Below are 17,958 nucleotides of genomic sequence, written 5' to 3'. Positions count from 1 at the left end.
CTCCCAAACGTGCTCCATCCGCCATGCTGCGCACTCCCAAACGTGCTCCATCCGCCATGCTGCGCACCCCCCATCATGCTCCATCCGCTTAGGAGTGCGCAGCATGCCGGATGGTGCACGATGGGGAGTGCGCAGTATGGCGGATGGAGCACGTTTGGGAGTGCGCAGCATGGCGGATGGAGCACGTTTGGGAGTGCGCAGCATGGCGGATGGACCACGTTTGGGAGTGCGCAGCATGGCGGATGGACCACGTTTGGGAGTGCGCAGCATGGCGGATGGACCACGTTTGGGAGTGCGCAGCATGGGGGATGCAGCACGATGGGGAGTGCGCAGTATGGCGGATGGAGCACGTTTGCTCAGCCTCTCTCCTTCCAGCCTCCCTCAGCATCAGCCCCCCCCTCCCAGCCTTCCCCAAGATCAGCCTCTCTGCTCCCAGCCTCCTCCAGCACGCCGTGCTCCTCTGCCGACACTCACCCACACCCGATCGCATCCACTCACCCACACACCCGATCGCATCCACTCACCCACACAACCGATCGCATCCACTCACCCACACAACCGATCGCATCCACTCACACACACAACCGATCGCATCCACTCACACACACAACCGATCGCATCCACTCACACACACACCCGATCGCATACACTCACACACACACCCGATCGCATACACTCACACACACCCGATCGCATACACTCACACACACAGACACTGACGATATTGCACATACGCGCTGATACTCACAACATCCGGGGATATCACATGCTTCTGGCCATGTGATCCTCCCGCAGGTCCTGGAAGCTCACAGCACAATATCGCCGCCGAGAAGCAAGCGATATCCCAGGATGTTGTGAGTATGTGGATGCGATGTGATGTGTGTATGTGAGTGAGTGTGATCTGATTTGTGTGTGTGTGTGTGTGTGTGTGTGTGCTGTTATGTTATGTATGTTCTGCAGCTGCAGGACCTTGATGTGTGGATGCGATGTGATGTGTGTGTGAGTGTGAGCCGGTGTACACTGGTAACTATGATACACATCGGGTAACTAAGGGACCTTAGTTACCCGATGTGTATAATGGTTACCAGCTTTCACGGCCTCCGTTAAGATCCCAGCATCGCAAGGTTATGTCTGGCGCTGCCGGGATCCTGACGCAGCCGGTGTAGAAGCAAGCGATATCCCAGCATGATGTGATGTGTGAGAGTGAGTGTGAGAGTGAGTGTGATCTGATGTGTGTGTACTCACCTGGGAATCGGAGCCCCGTGTCAGTTGGGCCACAGCGAGCGTGCATTGCGTGAGGGGGCGGGGCCTGCAGAGAGCCGGGGCGAGAGGCCAATCCGTGTGGGGGGGCGGGGCCATGGCGAGCCCAGCGGCCAATCAGCTTTGTGTCACCGTAAGGACACAATTTCGGAGCATGACAGACAGACAGACAGACAGACAGATAGACAGACAGATAGACAGACAGACAGAATAAGGCAATTATATATATAGATATGTTGAATTTTTTTTCCCACTTTCCATTATAGTCTGGCAAAATAGCAAAAAAAAGTGCAATTAAGTTATTGTTTTCTTTTTGTTTTTTTTTTAGCTATAGCGTTAATTGTATCGTAAAACTGACCTGGTAGTATGATTACACAGGTACCAAACATATCAAGTTTTCTTTTATTTAACCCCTTTAAAAAAATTCACAAAATTTCCCAATACAAATTTTTATTACAACAAATTATTAAAATTTACACGCAACCGTGCAAAGAACACACTAAAACATGTATAAACAGACAGTGCAATCCTTATATCATAGTATGTATAGAGTTCAGCTTATTATTCCATAGAAATACAGTAACATATGGAAAAAAATCCACCCTAATAAATCAAGCCTTCCACCACATAGACTTTAATCTCCATGATAGCCAATATAGACAAAAAGATGAAGATTATGTAGATATTGGATATCCAGTAGCCCAAGATATACCTCAGAAGGCAGGGTTCAATAGAAACCGGATTTACACCATAATAATAGTGTTCACACAAGGACATAAGATGTACACCTAATTACCGTATTTTCGGACCATAAGACGCACCCTGGTTTTAGAGAAGGAAAATAAAATTTTAAGCAAAAAATGTGGTCATGACACACTGTTATGGGGCGAGGATCTGCTGCTGACACTATTATGGGGGTAATGTCCCCAAATTCTCTACTAAGGTACCCCATCCTGGTAATGATCCTCCTGCCTTGTATATATATGTCCCTCATCCTGGTATGTGCTCCCATCCTGCTATATACCTCATCCTGGTATATGGCCGCATCATGCTATATACCCCATCCTGGAATATGGCCGTATCCTGCTATATACCCCCATACTGGTACATGGCCGCATCCTTCTATATACCCCATCCTGGCATATGGCCGCATCCTGTCCTGCTATATACCCCATCCTGGCATATGGCCGCATCCTGCTATATACCCCCATCCTGGTATGTGCTCCCATCCTGCTATATACCCCCATCCTACTATATACCCCCATCCTGGTATATGCCATCATCCTGCTATATGCCATCATCCTGCTATTTACCCCTATCCTGCTATATACCCCCATCCTGCTATATACCTCCATCCTGCTATATACCCCCATCCATCCTACTATATGATCTGCATCCTGTGGCACACAAAAAAAAATGTTTATACTCACCTTTCCTCGCTCCTTGCAGCATCGCTCCTCCTCATGTCTGTGCCGGCAGCAGCGCCGCTGGATTGTGGAGCCGGCCACGATCCCTGCAGCAACGCGATGTCCTCCAGTCTGTGCCGGCCGCGGCTGTGTGTGGACACGTGCGCACAGCGATGACGTCATCGCTGTGAGCACCGCTAGTCTCCACACAGCCGCCGCCGGCACAGACAGGAGGACATTGCGGTGCTGCAGGGGAACGGTGAGTATACTGATTCACTGCACCCAGTGCTGATGATGATGCACGGAGGGCAGTGAATACAGCCGCATATGATCACTCCAGGCTGCAGTTACCAGGGGTGATCATGCAGGCTGGCTGTTTAGTATGCGCGCATCCCCCTCCCACCTGTCAGCCCCGGCTTCAGCGCTGAGAGATGATGGGCGGGAGGATGGGCGTGCAAATGTAATGAGTGGGCCCACGTGGTCACGGCAGGCGCTGCTACAGCCTGCTCGTGCCCCCGATGACCTGCTCCACCGCAGTACACTCATTCCCCGCAGCCCTACATTCAGACTATAAGATGCACCCCCCACTTTCCCCCAACATTTGGGGGGAAAAAAGTGCGTCTTATAGTCCGAAAAATATAGTAGTAAGGAGATCCACAATAAGCAATACTAGCTTCATATATTATAGAAAGTCCTTTACAAATGTTTTGTATACATTCGGCGAAATCGCCCTAATCCAGCAATCAGCGTCTCTGTGGAATTCTCCACCATTGGAAGTCCACTTGCTATATAGATTTGCTGTATGGAAAAGGTCCTCTTTATGTGAGATTAGCAAATAATTGACCGCCTCGACGCGTTTCCCCGTTCATGCAGTTCATCAGGAGGCCCAAAATAGATAATTGCAAACACCAAGTGTCCTGATGCAGAATCCCAAAGTGTGCACCCAGGGCCGGCTCCAGGTTTTTGTGGGCCCTGGGCGAAAGAGTCTCAGTGGGCCCCATTCACACATAGACATGCACAGATACATACACATACAGGCACACGTACACATACTTATTTAAAGAGAAATTCACAAAAACACATAAATAGACATAAATCTAGACACAGTCATATACACTGCCATACATAGATACACATCATACTTACACACACACATTATTTTTATATATTTATCCTGTATATATATTTCTAATATTGGGAAGCCGGCAACAGCCTCATTCACCTCCCGGCTTGTCTAACAGACATGGCCGCACATAGGGCACACTAACACTGCTGTATATACATCACAAGAGAGGCTGGGGACAAACACAATACTGGGGGGAATACATATTACTGAGGAAAGGGGTATACAGCTCTAGAGGAGGGCAGTGACTGAGGTGGGGGAGACAGCTGTGAGGTGGGGGGTTGACATGCAGCTCTGGGTGTATACAGCTCTGGGGTGGGGGGGGACATACAGCACCTGGGTGGAGGGGACATACAACTCTGGGGGTATAGTAGTATGCAGCCCCCATATTGTGTTATGAAGCCCCCATTGTCCTCCATATAGTATTATGTAGACCCCATATGCACTATGCAGCCCCCATATAGCACAATGCAGACCCAGATAGCATTAGGCACCTTCATGTAGTATACCGCACACATATAGCACAATGCAGACCCAGATAGCAATAGGCACCCTCATGTAGTACACAGCCCCTAAATACCACAGTGCAGAGCCAGATAGCATTAAGCACCCTCATGTAGTACACAGCACCTATATAACACAGTGCAGAGCCAGATAGCATTAGGTATCCTCATGTAGTACACAGACCTATATAGTACAGTGCAGACCCAGACAGCACAGTGGAGAGCCAGATAGCATTAGGCACCCTCATGTAGCATACAGCTTGTATATAGCATAGCCTGTATATAGCACAATGCAGAGCTAGATAGCAGTAGGCACCCTCATGTAGAATACAGTGATTAATACTCAGTGGCGCAACTAGAGTTTGATGGGCCCTGGTGCAAAATTTGGACCGGGGCCCCCCTCCACGTACACCGACACTTAGGGTGCGGGATAATGACATTGACACTCGGGGTACAGGATAATGATGCTGACACTTGTTTCTTACCCTCAGCACCCAGGTTTCCCATGATCTGAAATCCCTCTATCAGTACCCAGCTTTCCCATGTTCTGATATCCATCTTTCCCTCAGCACCCAGCTTTCCCATAACAGAGTAAAGCTGGGTGCTGAGAGATGTATAGCAGAGCATGGGAAAGCTGGGTGCTGAGGGAAAGAGCCTTTTTCCCTGAGCACAAAACATTCCCATCCCATACTTGTATCTTTGTCCTCCTTGTATATAGATCTCCAAATACTATAATGGCCCCCACATAGCCTTCCGTATAATATAAAGGGTCCCACATAACCCGTCATATATTATAATGCACCCCCATAGTTCTCCATGTATTATAATTCACCCCATAGTACTCCATATATTATACTGCACCACAGTCCTCCATATTTTATAACGCACACCCATGTGTGACCATGTGTAAGGTAGCCTCCATATTTCTCCATTTATTATAATGTAGCCCCCATAGTGCTATATGTATTATAATGTAGCGCCATAAATCATCATTTTGTATTATGCAGCCCCATACTCCTCCATGTATAATGCACCCCTAGTCCATGTATAAGGTGTCCTTCATGTTTATTATGCAGTCCCATAGACCTCCATGTATCATGGAGCCAGGCCCCTTCAGGCCTCCATGTGTCATGCAGCCAGCAAAATAAAAAACAAGTACCTCTCTTCTCCTTCCGACCCCAGCAACTGCGGTAGTTACGCCCCTGCCCCCATATGTCACACACCCTGCACCCCCATATCTCACACACCCTGCTTCGCATACAGCCTGCACCCCCATATCACACACACTACACCCCCATACCTCACACACCCTGCTTCCCATACAGCTTGCACCCCCATATCACACACACTACACCCCCATATCTCATACACCCTGCAGTGCAGTGGCCGGCCTGTGAGTCAGGGGAGCCCAGTGTCAGTAGAGGGGCGGCTCACTTCTCCTCGTTCCCCCGCTGATCCGGTCTCCTCGGCGCGTCGTCCATTGCTGTCGCTCGCTCTGACCTCTCAGCAGGCGCGCAGTGATGACGTCACCGCGGTCCTCTGCAGAGCTGTCAGAAGAACGCCGACAGTCACAGCGGGGAGAATGATAAGAGAGGGAGCGCGCCGCTCACTCTCTCATCATTGCTCTCAATTGTATCGGCACCTGCGATGCCGATGTAATTGAAAGCTCGATCCTCGGCGGGGGGCGGTGACAGCGCGGCCACCGGGCCCCCCTGAGTAGCGGTGCGCCACTCCTGCCACCGCGAGTGGGCCCCCCCGGCAGCTCAGGGCCCCGGCATTTGACCGGGTTTGCCGGGTGCTGGCGCCGGCCCTGTGTGCACCAACCAGGAAAGCAGATAATCTCTGGTCACAGGCAATGCTGCAATAATGTCATAAGGCATCACACAGGAAGAAAGCACCTTTACAACCAAGGACGTACTGTTACATCCTTGGGCACCTTCCTCCAGTTACCGCTGGCTCTGTTGGCAAGCCTGCAGTATTCCTCGCACATGTCTGCTGATCCGATCAACAGACGTGTGTCTAACAGTCGCAGGGGGATCGGAGATCCACGCACTCCTGTTAACCCCTTAGATCACACTGTCAAGCAGTGACAGCGTGATTTAACCATTTCCTATCCTGAGTCCCCCCGCGGGGGACATTCCAAAGATTCCGTAAAGGCCGCTTTACATGCTACGATTTATCTGACGATATGTCGTCGGGGTCACGGTTTTTGTGACGCACTTCCGTCATTGTTAGCGACATCGTTGCGTGTGACACCTACGTGCGACTCCGAACAATCGCAAATAGGGTGAAAATCGTTGATCGTTGACACGTCGTTCAGTTTCAAAATATTGTTTGTTTGGAACGCAGCAGACATACAGTTAGGTCCAGAAATATTTGGACAGTGACACAATTTTCGCGAGTTGGGCTCTGCATGCCACCACATTGGATTTGAAATGAAACCTCTACAACAGAATTCAAGTGCAGATTGTAACGTTTAATTTGAAGGTTTGAACAAAAATATCTGATAGAAATTGTAGGAATTGTACACATTTCTTTACAAACACTCCACATTTTAGGAGGTCAAAAGTAATTGGACAAATAAACCAAACCCAAACAAAATATTTTTATTTTCAATATTTTGTTGCGAATCCTTTGGAGGCAATCACTGCCTTAAGTCTGGAACCCATGGACATCACCAAACGCTGGGTTTCCTCCTTCTTAATGCTTTGCCAGGCGTTTACAGCCGCAGCCTTCAGGTCTTGCTTGTTTGTGGGTCTTTCCGTCTTAAGTCTGGATTTGAGCAAGTGAAATGCATGCTCAATTGGGTTAAGATCTGGTGATTGACATGGCCATTGCAGAATGTTCCACTTTTTTGCACTCATGAACTCCTGGGTAGCTTTGGCTGTATGCTTGGGGTCATTGTCCATCTGTACTATGAAGCGCCGTCCGATCAACTTTGCGGCATTTGACTGAATCTGGGCTGAAAGTATATCCCGGTACACTTCAGAATTCATCTGGCTACTCTTGTCTGCTGTTATCTCATCAATAAACACAAGTGACCCAGTGCCATTGAAAGCCATGCATGCCCATGCCATCACGTTGCCTCCACCATGTTTTACAGAGGATGTGGTGTGCCTTGGATCATGTGCCGTTCCCTTTCTTCTCCAAACTTTTTTCTTCCCATCATTCTGGTACAGGTTGATCTTGGTCTCATCTGTCCATAGAATACTTTTCCAGAACTGAGCTGGCTTCATGAGGTGTTTTTCAGCAAATTTAACTCTGGCCTGTCTATTTTTGGAATTGATGAATGGTTTGCATCTAGATGTGAACCCTTTGTATTTACTTTCATGGAGTCTTCTCTTTACTGTTGACTTAGAGACAGATACACCTACTTCACTGAGAGTGTTCTGGACTTCAGTTGATGTTGTGAACGGGTTCTTCTTCACCAAAGAAAGTATGCGGCGATCATCCACCACTGTTGTCATTCGTGGACGCCCAGGCCTTTTTGAGTTCCCAAGCTCACCAGTCAATTCCTTTTTTCTCAGAATGTTCCCGACTGTTGATTTTGCTACTCCAAGCATGTCTGCTATCTCTCTGATGGATTTTTTCTTTTTTTTCAGCCTCAGGATGTTCTGCTTCACCTCAATTGAGAGTTCCTTATACCGCATGTTGTCTGGTCACAGCAACAGCTTCCAAATGCAAAACCACACACCTGTAATCAACCCCAGACCTTTTAACTACTTCATTGATTACAGGTTAACGAGGGAGACGCCTTCAGAGTTAATTGCAGCCCTTAGAGTCCCTTGTCCAATTACTTTTGGTCCCTTGAAAAAGAGGAGGCTATGCATTACAGAGCTATGATTCCTAAACCCTTTCTCCGATTTGGATGTGAAAACTCTCATATTGCAGCTGGGAGTGTGCACTTTCAGCCCATATTATATATATAATTGTATTTCTGAACATGTTTTTGTAAACAGCTAAAATAACAAAACTTGTGTCACTGTCCAAATATTTCTGGACCTAACTGTATTGCTACGTTTGACACCCTGTCAACGACGAACAACATCCACACAACCGCCTTGGTCAAACAATATATCGCTGAACGATGTAGCGTTGTTTGTGAGATGGGTACGTGTGACCGCTACAAAACGACCTATAAGCGATCTCGGCAAATCGTAACTACGATCTGGGCGTGTCACATCGCTAGCGATATCGTTGTGTGTAAAGCAGCCTTTACGCCCCTTTGTTGGGCCACTTCCTTGTTTATCATTCAAATGTGAATAAATTGATTTCCTGTTGATTTATTTTACAAAATTCATTCAAAATGCAAAATTCTGTTTTGACGTTTTTTCCCAATTATCATAGGATTTCAATGGGCAGAGCAGGAAATTTTATTGGATAGGAAAAGGTTAAAGGGCTGCTGCTAGGATTACGTCATTCCCTGTTCCCTGATGTTATCAGTGACCTGTTGACACTATCACGGGGCGCCAATATGTTGTCATGATAGCGCGGGGTCAGCTGATGACCCCTGACGCTGCCATGACTCACTTCCTGTGAGAGCCGACAGAGCACTAACAGGAGATGAGCATTTCTGCTGATCAGAGCAACATGCTGCTCAGATCAGCAGAAATGAACAAGTGATCGGACTTTGCAGTCATATGGTCCCCTAGGGGAACTAGAAGAATAAATAAAAAATGTAAAAAAAAAATTAAAAAAATATGAAAAAATAAAAAAAACTAAAAGTTGAAATCACCCCCCATTCACCACATTGAAAATAAAACAGTTAAAAAATTATACACATATTTGGTATTGACGAATTCAGAAATCTCTGTCCTATCAAAATATGAAATAAATTAATCTGATTGGTACACGGTGTAGCGACAAAAAAATTCGCCAACATTTTTTAGTTGCCGCAACATTTCTTTGAAATACAATAACAGGCGATCAAAACATCACATCTAAGCAAAAATGGTATAATTAAAAACATGAGCTCAAGTCGCAAAAAAAAAAGCCGTCACTGAGCCCCAGATCCCAAAAAATGAGAACGCCACAGGTCTTGGAAAATGGCGACAGAAGCGCAATTCTTTTTTTGTACAATCTTCAGAATTGTTTTTCAGCACATAGATAAAAGTAAAATTTGGTACGTACAAACTCAATCCAACCTGAGGCATCATACCGACACGTCAGATTTATCATAGGGGGAATAAAAAAAACCCAAACCATTGTGGAATTTCACTTTTTTCTGCACATTTGGAATCTTGCTCTCGTTTTCCAGCATCCTCTATGGTTTAATTCAAAAGTACAACTCGTCCTGCAAAAAAAACCCAAAACCCTCATATGGCTTTATTGATGGAAAAATTAAAAAGTTATGGCACCCGGGGGTAAAGGGGTTAAGTAATGGAAAAAGAAATCTGATATTTGTAAAAATAAATAAATATAATTTCCTGTGTTGCCGCTTTCTGAGAGCTGTAGAGTTTTTAATTCTTGGGATTTGGGGCTGTGGAGGGCTTGTTTTTTGCCTATTTATTTGCACCATGAGCCACTGTTTTTATTGATATCATTTTCAGCTATAAAAGATGTTTTGATCGCCTGTTATTACATTTTTTTTCAGTTTTTTTTGTGGCGGCTGAAAAAAATGCAGTTCTGGTGTTTTAATTCTTTTTTTCTCATTATGCTGTTTAGCGATCGGATTAATTTATTTTATCATTTACTATACCGCGCTTTTATGAACGCAGAGATACCAAATGTGTATTTTTTTTAATTTGTTTTATTTAATTTTGTGCACTTTTCACTGTATTTAATAGTCACCGTAGTGGACTTGAACTTATGATCATCTGATTGGCTGAGCTACATACAGCAGTGCCACAGCATTACTGTATATAGCAGAAATCACAGTCTCCTATGAATATCAGCCATGGGCCTGGCTTTCAAAGGAGAACTAGGATGACAGACACAGGGGTCTTCAGTAGACCCCTGGCTGCCATGACAATCCATCAGCATCCCTTAATCGCATCGCGTATGCGCGGATGAGGGACTAGAACAACGCACCCCCTGCCAGCACATGTTAAATGCCACTGTCAGAGATTGACAGCAGCATTTAACATGTTAAAAGCCGTGAGATGAGCTCCGCTCCACCTGTGGCTGTTACAGGCAGGTGATGGCTGAATAACACCGCCACTATCTGCCAGCAAAGATTTGGGCTCACAGGCAGGGAGGTAACTTATGATGGACAAGGTATGTCATAAGTCATTAAGGGGTAAATGTTATCTGTCACCAGAGAGGCTTTTAATTTAGGGCGCATGGTGTCCAAATAAAGAGGAGCTGCCCCTCATCTACAGATATACAGTTAGGTCCAGAAATATTTGGACAGTGACACAATTTTCGCGAGTTGGGCTCTGCATGCCACCACATTGGATTTGAAATGAAACCTCTACAACAGAATTCAAGTGTAGATTGTAACGTTTAATTTGAAGGTTTGAACAAAAATATCTGATAGAAATTGTAGGAATTGTACACATTTCTTTACAAACACTCCACGTTTTAGGAGGTCAAAAGTAATTGGACAAATAAACCAAACCCAAACAACATATTTTTATTTTCAATATTTTGTTGCGAATCCTTTGGAGGCAATCACTGCCTTAAGTCTGGAACCCATGGACATCACCAAACGCTGGGTTTCCTCCTTCTTAATGCTTTGCCAGGCCTTTACAGCCACAGCCTTCAGGTCTTGCTTGTTTGTGGGTCTTTCCGTCTTAAGTCTGGATTTGAGCAAGTGAAATGCATGCTCAATTGGGTTAAGATCTGGTGATTGACTTGGCCATTGCAGAATGTTCCACTTTTTTGCACTCATGAACTCCTGGGTAGCTTTGGCTGTATGCTTGGGGTCATTGTCCATCTGTACTATGAAGCGCCGTCCGATCAACTTTGCGGCATTTGGCTGAATCTGGGCTGAAAGTATATCCCGGTACACTTCAGAATTCATCCGGCTACTCTTGTCTGCTCTTATGTCATCAATAAACACAAGTGACCCAGTGCCATTGAAAGCCATGCATGCCCATGCCATCACGTTGCCTCCACCATGTTTTACAGAGGATGTGGTGTGCCTTTGATCATGTGCCGTTCCCTTTCTTCTCCAAACTTTTTTCTTCCCATCATTCTGGTACAGGTTGATCTTTGTCTCATCTGTCCATAGAATACTTTTCCAGAACTGAGCCGGCTTCATGAGGTGTTTTTCAGCAAATTTAACTCTGGCCTGTCTATTTTTGGAATTGATGAATGGTTTGCATCTAGATGTGAACCCTTTGTATTTACTTTCATGGAGTCTTCTCTTTACTGTTGACTTAGAGACAGATACACCTACTTCACTGAGAGTGTTCTGGACTTCAGTTGATGTTGTGAACGGGTTCTTCTTCACCAAAGAAAGTATGCGGCGATCATCCACCACTGTTGTCATCCGTGGACGCCCAGGCCTTTTTGAGTTCCCAAGCTCACCAGTCAATTCCTTTTTTCTCAGAATGTACCCGACTGTTGATTTTGCTACTCCAAGCATGTCTGCTATCTCTCTGATGGATTTTTTCTTTTTTTTCAGCCTCAGGATGTTCTGCTTCACCTCAATTGAGAGTTCCTTATACCGCATGTTGTCTGGTCACAGCAACAGCTTCCAAATGCAAAACCACACACCTGTAATCAACCCCAGACCTTTTAACTACTTCATTGATTACAGGTTAACGAGGGAGACGCCTTCAGAGTTAATTGCAGCCCTTAGAGTCCCTTGTCCAATTACTTTTGGTCCCTTGAAAAAGAGGAGGCTATGCATTACAGAGCTATGATTCCTAAACCCTTTCTCCGATTTGGATGTGAAAACTCTCATATTGCAGCTGGGAGTGTGCACTTTCAGCCCATATTATATATATAATTGTATTTCTGAACATGTTTTTGTAAACAGCTAAAATAACAAAACTTGTGTCACTGTCCAAATATTTCTGGACCTAACTGTATGCCTGAGCCAGCTTTACTGGTGACAATTGCCAAGGGAACATTTAAAGGCCTTGTCCACTACTCGGACAACTCATTCTTCTGTGTTGGCACTGGCTCTCCCGGGGCTCACGTGATGTCATTATGTCATGTGATCCCTGAGGCCAATAAACACCAGCTTTCCTCTCCCTTTCTATATCCGTAATTGACATGTGAAGGACATTAGTGATCAGCTGCAGCTCGCACTTTCTCTAGATTTGTCTGAAGGAGGGGAGAGTGAAGCTGGCGCTGGTTAGCCACGGATTGCATGGCATAATGTCACGTGAGCCCCAGGAGAGCCAGTGCCGACACCGCTGGAACGGCATCGGCAGCTGAGGTGAGTGTAAGTTTTATTATTTTACTGTGGGGAAATAGTGGACAACCCCTTTAAGCCGCAAAAGTACCTCCCTGACCAATAGTAGAACCCATGTGTAAGCACATGTACTTGTATGCGTGTTTAGTCAGCTTACTGTTGTTCTTCACGTTGAACAATCCCATGTTTTATTAGGTGGTCACCAAATGATACTCTGATCACAGGAGTGTCCCTCGGCTGGGACCGCCAGCAATCAGCTGTATACATCTAACAGCAAGTGTTGAATTTCCCAGTAGCGCCACCTTAGGAGCTTTACAGTTCTACACAAAGACATTCCCCATTGTCATACCAATAAATACCACAACGCGTCGCACAAAAAAATAGCAATCACTCACATCGCTCAATGGATGGACGTATAAAAAGTTTTGTGTTTTTTTAGTAATAAAACTTTAAATATTTGAATAGGAGGGGTGGGGGTGGGGGTGGGGTTAGGTGGGGGTTGTTATATGTTTGGTTATTCACTGTTCGGTTATAATCTGATGAAATGTATTTGTCCGAGGATATGATGTTATGTTTAAAAATCAATTAATAAAAACTATTTGATTAAAAAAAAAAACTTTAAAAAGAGAATCATATGAATCTGGTATCACCTTAAAGGAAATCTGTCAGCAGGTTTTTGCTATTTAATCTGAAAGCAGCATGATTTACGGGCAGACACCCTGATTCCTGCGATGTGTCACTTGCTGGTCTGCATGTTTCAGTTTTGGTACAATCCCTGTTTTCTCTGCTGCAGATCTAGTAGTGCTCAAAATGATAAGCTCTGTGTAACCCCGCTCACACCACTGATTGGCAGCTTTCTGTGTACACTGTGCATAGGTACAAAACTGCTAATCAGTGGTGATGGTGGGGTTACACATAACAGGAGGACTACATGGCACAAGACACCTCGTCCTGTAGTGATAATCTCCTGCTGATAAAATATTGATGTTTTTGAAACAGCCCAGTAAGTGATACATCACTGGAATCAGGGTCTCTGCCCCTATATCATACTGATTTCAGATTACATCTGCTAATAGATTTATACTGACCTGCACAAGAGAGTTTGCAGGTCATTTTTCCCACCCAGTGAATAAAATAAAAATGAAATGAAGAAAAAACTCTTAATTGAAATCTTGATAAAAATCATCACAACTACAATATATATATGATAAAATATATCAAGGTACGCTGCCATTTATGAGGTACGCAGTGATACAAAACCAAGGTAAAAAAAACATGCCGCCCTCTGCTGGAAGGGAGGCAAACAGCATTTAATTGCAATATATTCTTTTGTAAATAGAGATGTGTGGATCACGCACCCCTTTTATACCGAGTTACATATTTGATAGACTTGAAGAGACGCTGGTCCATCGATTCCAAATTATAACATAGTGTAAAACAAATGATTTCCAATTTTCAACACAAGCTAGACATGCAAAAGCCAATAATTCTTTTCGTTCACAGTCCTTTTCCATTTCCATTTTTTTTTCAGTGAAGGAAAATGGGATAATACAAAGTGTCCTACACTATTAACCACAAAGTTATAGAAATATTTTCTAGTGCTGATTCTATATAAATGTGCCTTTACCCATCATCGCAAAATGGGAACAAATGTATAATTGAACATGTGCAAAAATATATTGTAGTGTTACGCAAAGGCTGGATTCACACCATGGTATGGCATCTGATGCGATTGCATTGGATGTGATATGCTAATAAACCTCGGCTCCAGCGTCAGCCGAGTGTCATGCAACTGTGATCCGATCCTGCGATCGGATCCCAGCTGCGGAGGAGAGGGAGGGACTAATCTCTCCATCTTCTTCATTGTCAGCTGATGCGATTTTTGCACTGCACTTGGATGTCATCCGAGTGCAGTCCGATGTTTCATTCACATCCATAGACTTGTATGTATGGGCGTTACACGGGTCTCGCTGACAATCCCAGCATGCTGCGACTTTTCACTCATCTGGATGAGAAAAAAACTGACCATCTGCTCTCCCTTATTGAATAACATTGGTCCGAGTGCAATGAGAGATTTTCTCGCATTGCGCTCGTCCGATTCATATGCTAGTGTGAGTGTACCCAAACTGTCAGGCTGCCTTTACTATGGAGGACCCCCAGGGTATTTGGGGAGGCAGTTTTCCATGATGGGAGTATTAGCTGCACACTCTTTTTTGTGGCTGCAGCAATCTTTGGTTTAGCAACATAAATGTCTCATAATACAAAGTCTAGCTTACATATAAGGCTAGTTTCACACTTGCGTTTTTTTCCTTCAGTCGCAATCCGCCGTTTTTGAAAACAGCGGAATCCGTTTTCCGCTGCTTCCCATAGACTTGTATGGACGACGCAATGTGATGGTCCTGCGTTGCATCCGCCGGCTGACGCTGTGTTGCATCCGCCGGGCGGAAAGAACGTAGCATGTAGCATTTTTCTGCGCTTCCCAGAGCGTCAAAAAAACGCAATGTGCTGGATTCCGTCGGCGTCTGTCGTTTTTATAATGGAAGCCTATGGTGGCGGAATCCGTCATTTGACGAATTCCTGTGACGCATGCGTTTTTTCACAACTGCGCATGCTCAGTTGAGTAATTGTTGAAAAAAAAAGCTACAACGGATTCCGTTGTTTTGCAGTATCCGTTGCATCAGTTGTGCCACTATATGTAACGCATCCGTTACATCCGTCACACAACGCAATGCGACGGATGCCGCACAACGCAAGTGTGAAACTAGCCTAAAATGTACTAAAGAATGTATGTCTGGAACACCAATGGTGTGAACATGATGCAAGACTCAAAAACATCATCCCCATATACTCAAATTCATCATTCCCATATACATTGTGACTTGTGTGCAACTCTTTATCTCATTGTATACATAGAAAATGTAAACTTCTGGGCATTTTTTTTAGTATGTTTAAGCTCTTTAAGTCTGAGCAGATGATCGGTAGTCCGGGTCCTGAGATCCCACTGATTGGTCAAAAGATCTCCTAAAAGTGTGAAGCTCAGACAGGAGAGTAGTTTCTGTCCAAGAGCTCACGGAGTACGGTTACAATAGAAAGTCATAGGTTTTCTGTACTCTCTGACTCACTTTTAAGGCTAGGTTCACACTTCCGTTAAATTGTATCAGTCACAATCCGCTGCTCTGGTAAACAACGGAATCCGTTTGGCGGATCCCGTTGTTCCCATAGACTTGTATGAGCGGCGGATTGTGACTGATGCCCTTGCGTTGCATCCTCCGCCCGACTGATCAGTCGTGGAACGACTGACCGCGGGGTGGAAGGAAAGCAGCTTGTAACCTTTTTTTAAGCAGTGCAATCCGTAGGATTTCGCTGCGCATGCTCTCTCTGGCTCCCTGCACAAGTTACTAGGATACACATCGGGTTACCAAGCAATTCGCTTTGCCTAGTTACCCGATATTTACCCTGGTTACGTGTGCAAGGAGCCAGCGCTATGCGGTGTACGCTGGTAACCAAGGTAAATATCGGGTAACAAAGCAAAGTGCTTTGCTTAGTTTTTACCCGATATTTACCCTGGATACGTGTGCAGGGAGCCCGACACTTCCCCGCTCGGCTCCGCCCCCTCCCGCACTCCGCATGTATACACACACACACACTCACCTGTCCCCAGCCATGCAGACCGCGGCACTGATGTCCTCAGCGCCACGGCCCCGCTCGGCTCCACCCACCTCGCACTCCGCCCCCCGCACACAACGGAGTCCGACAATGAATTCTGTTCTTTGTCATCCGTTGTACAACGCATCAGTCACATGCGTCAAGCAACGCATGTGACTGATGCAAAACAACGGAAATGTGAACCTAGCCTAAAGTGGGCTTTACACGCTACGACATCACTAATGCGAACTCGTTGAGGTCACAGAATTGGTAACTCACATCCGGCCGCATTAGCGATGCCGTTGCCTGTGACACCGATGAGCGATTTTGCATCATTGCAAAAACGTGCAAAATCGCTCATCGGTGACATGGGGGTCCATTCTCAAAAATCGTTACTGCAGCAATAACGAGGTTGTTCCTCGTTCCTGCGGCAGCACACATCGCTCCATGTGACACCGCAGGAACGAGGAACCTCTCCTTACCTGCCTCCCGGCCGCTATGCGGAAGGAAGGAGGTGGGCGGGATGTTACCTCCCGCTCAGCTCCGCCCCTCCGCTGCTATTGGCCGGCCGCTCAGTGACGTCGCTGTGACGCCGCACGGACCGCCCCCTTAGAAAGGAGGCGGTTCGCTGGTCACAGCGATGTCGCCGGGCAGGTAAGTATGTGTGACGGGTCTGGGCGATGTTGTGCGGCACGGGCAGCGATTTGCCCGTGTCGCGCAACAGATGGGGGCGGGTACCCACACTAGCGATATCGGGACCGATATCGCAGTGTGTAAAGCTCGCTTTAGATGTCTTTTGAGAGATCAGTGGGCAATTGGTGGTGGTCTGCAGACTCTGACCTCTACAGACTCGGAGTCTGGTGTCTGGATATAATCCTTACCAGAGCAAATCTGTTCCCCCCCCCCACCTTCCCCACAGGAAAGGAAGGGACAAGAGTTTGATGGAAACACAGATTTAGATAGGGTAAAACCAAAACTCACAGGAAAAAAACAGTAAGAAAAGGAGAAAAGAAGTAAGGCAGCACAAGAAGATAATAAGGGTTTACACCACAACTGCTCACAGCAATAATGCACAACAACCACGAGTATGTCTGGATCAAACCGCCTCTCCAGAGCAGTATAGACAAGCTATAGCTGGCACTAATGGAAGTATCCAGCCAGCATATATAGGAGGAGAATGAATATGATAGGCTCGCCAATAGCATGTGACTAAAGGAAATTAACAAGCAGACCAGCAGAGATTAGCCTATGAAATAAAAGTCTGTGGGTCAACGCCTGCTTCACCCAGCGATGATCACCGACATTAGAGACGTTAGAAGGCAGAGTGCAATAATCTGGCTCTTCTACAGATCCTGACGCCGCCATGACAGTCGGCAATGCTTGGCTTGTGACAGCTGCAGTACATCTTGGCATTGTCAGGGCATGCTGGGAGTTGTAGTTTGCTGGACACTCACTTGTATAATTGATATAAATTATATATTATAATAGTAGATCCTTTTCATTGAGGCCTTCTGCTCAGACGCAGTAATGTTGACCCAATAAAGAGGGTGTAAGGACAGTCTATCATTATGGATGCCATTTCTCGGCTATCCCTGACCAGGAAGCCAGCTTACACTTGTTTGCATTTCAAACAGCTTTGCCGAAATATAATTTCACACGACAGTAAGACCGGGCGTCCCTCGCCCCGTAATCGTCCATGGGAACTCCCCCCAC

The 17,958-nt window shown here is 45.8% G+C and overlaps 1 protein-coding gene across 1 annotated transcript in view; it reads left to right on the top strand.

The window, feature by feature from the left end:
- The window catches only part of WDPCP (WD repeat containing planar cell polarity effector), a 422,579-nt gene that overhangs the window by 38,641 nt on the left and 365,980 nt on the right, over positions 1-17,958 (top strand). The gene's annotated exons all lie outside the window — the stretch shown is intronic.

The sequence above is a fragment of the Anomaloglossus baeobatrachus genome, chromosome 3, assembly GCF_048569485.1.
Source record: "Anomaloglossus baeobatrachus isolate aAnoBae1 chromosome 3, aAnoBae1.hap1, whole genome shotgun sequence".
NCBI classification, from domain to species: Eukaryota; Metazoa; Chordata; class Amphibia; order Anura; family Aromobatidae; genus Anomaloglossus; species Anomaloglossus baeobatrachus.
This window is presented reverse-complemented; position numbering and strand designations above follow the sequence as displayed.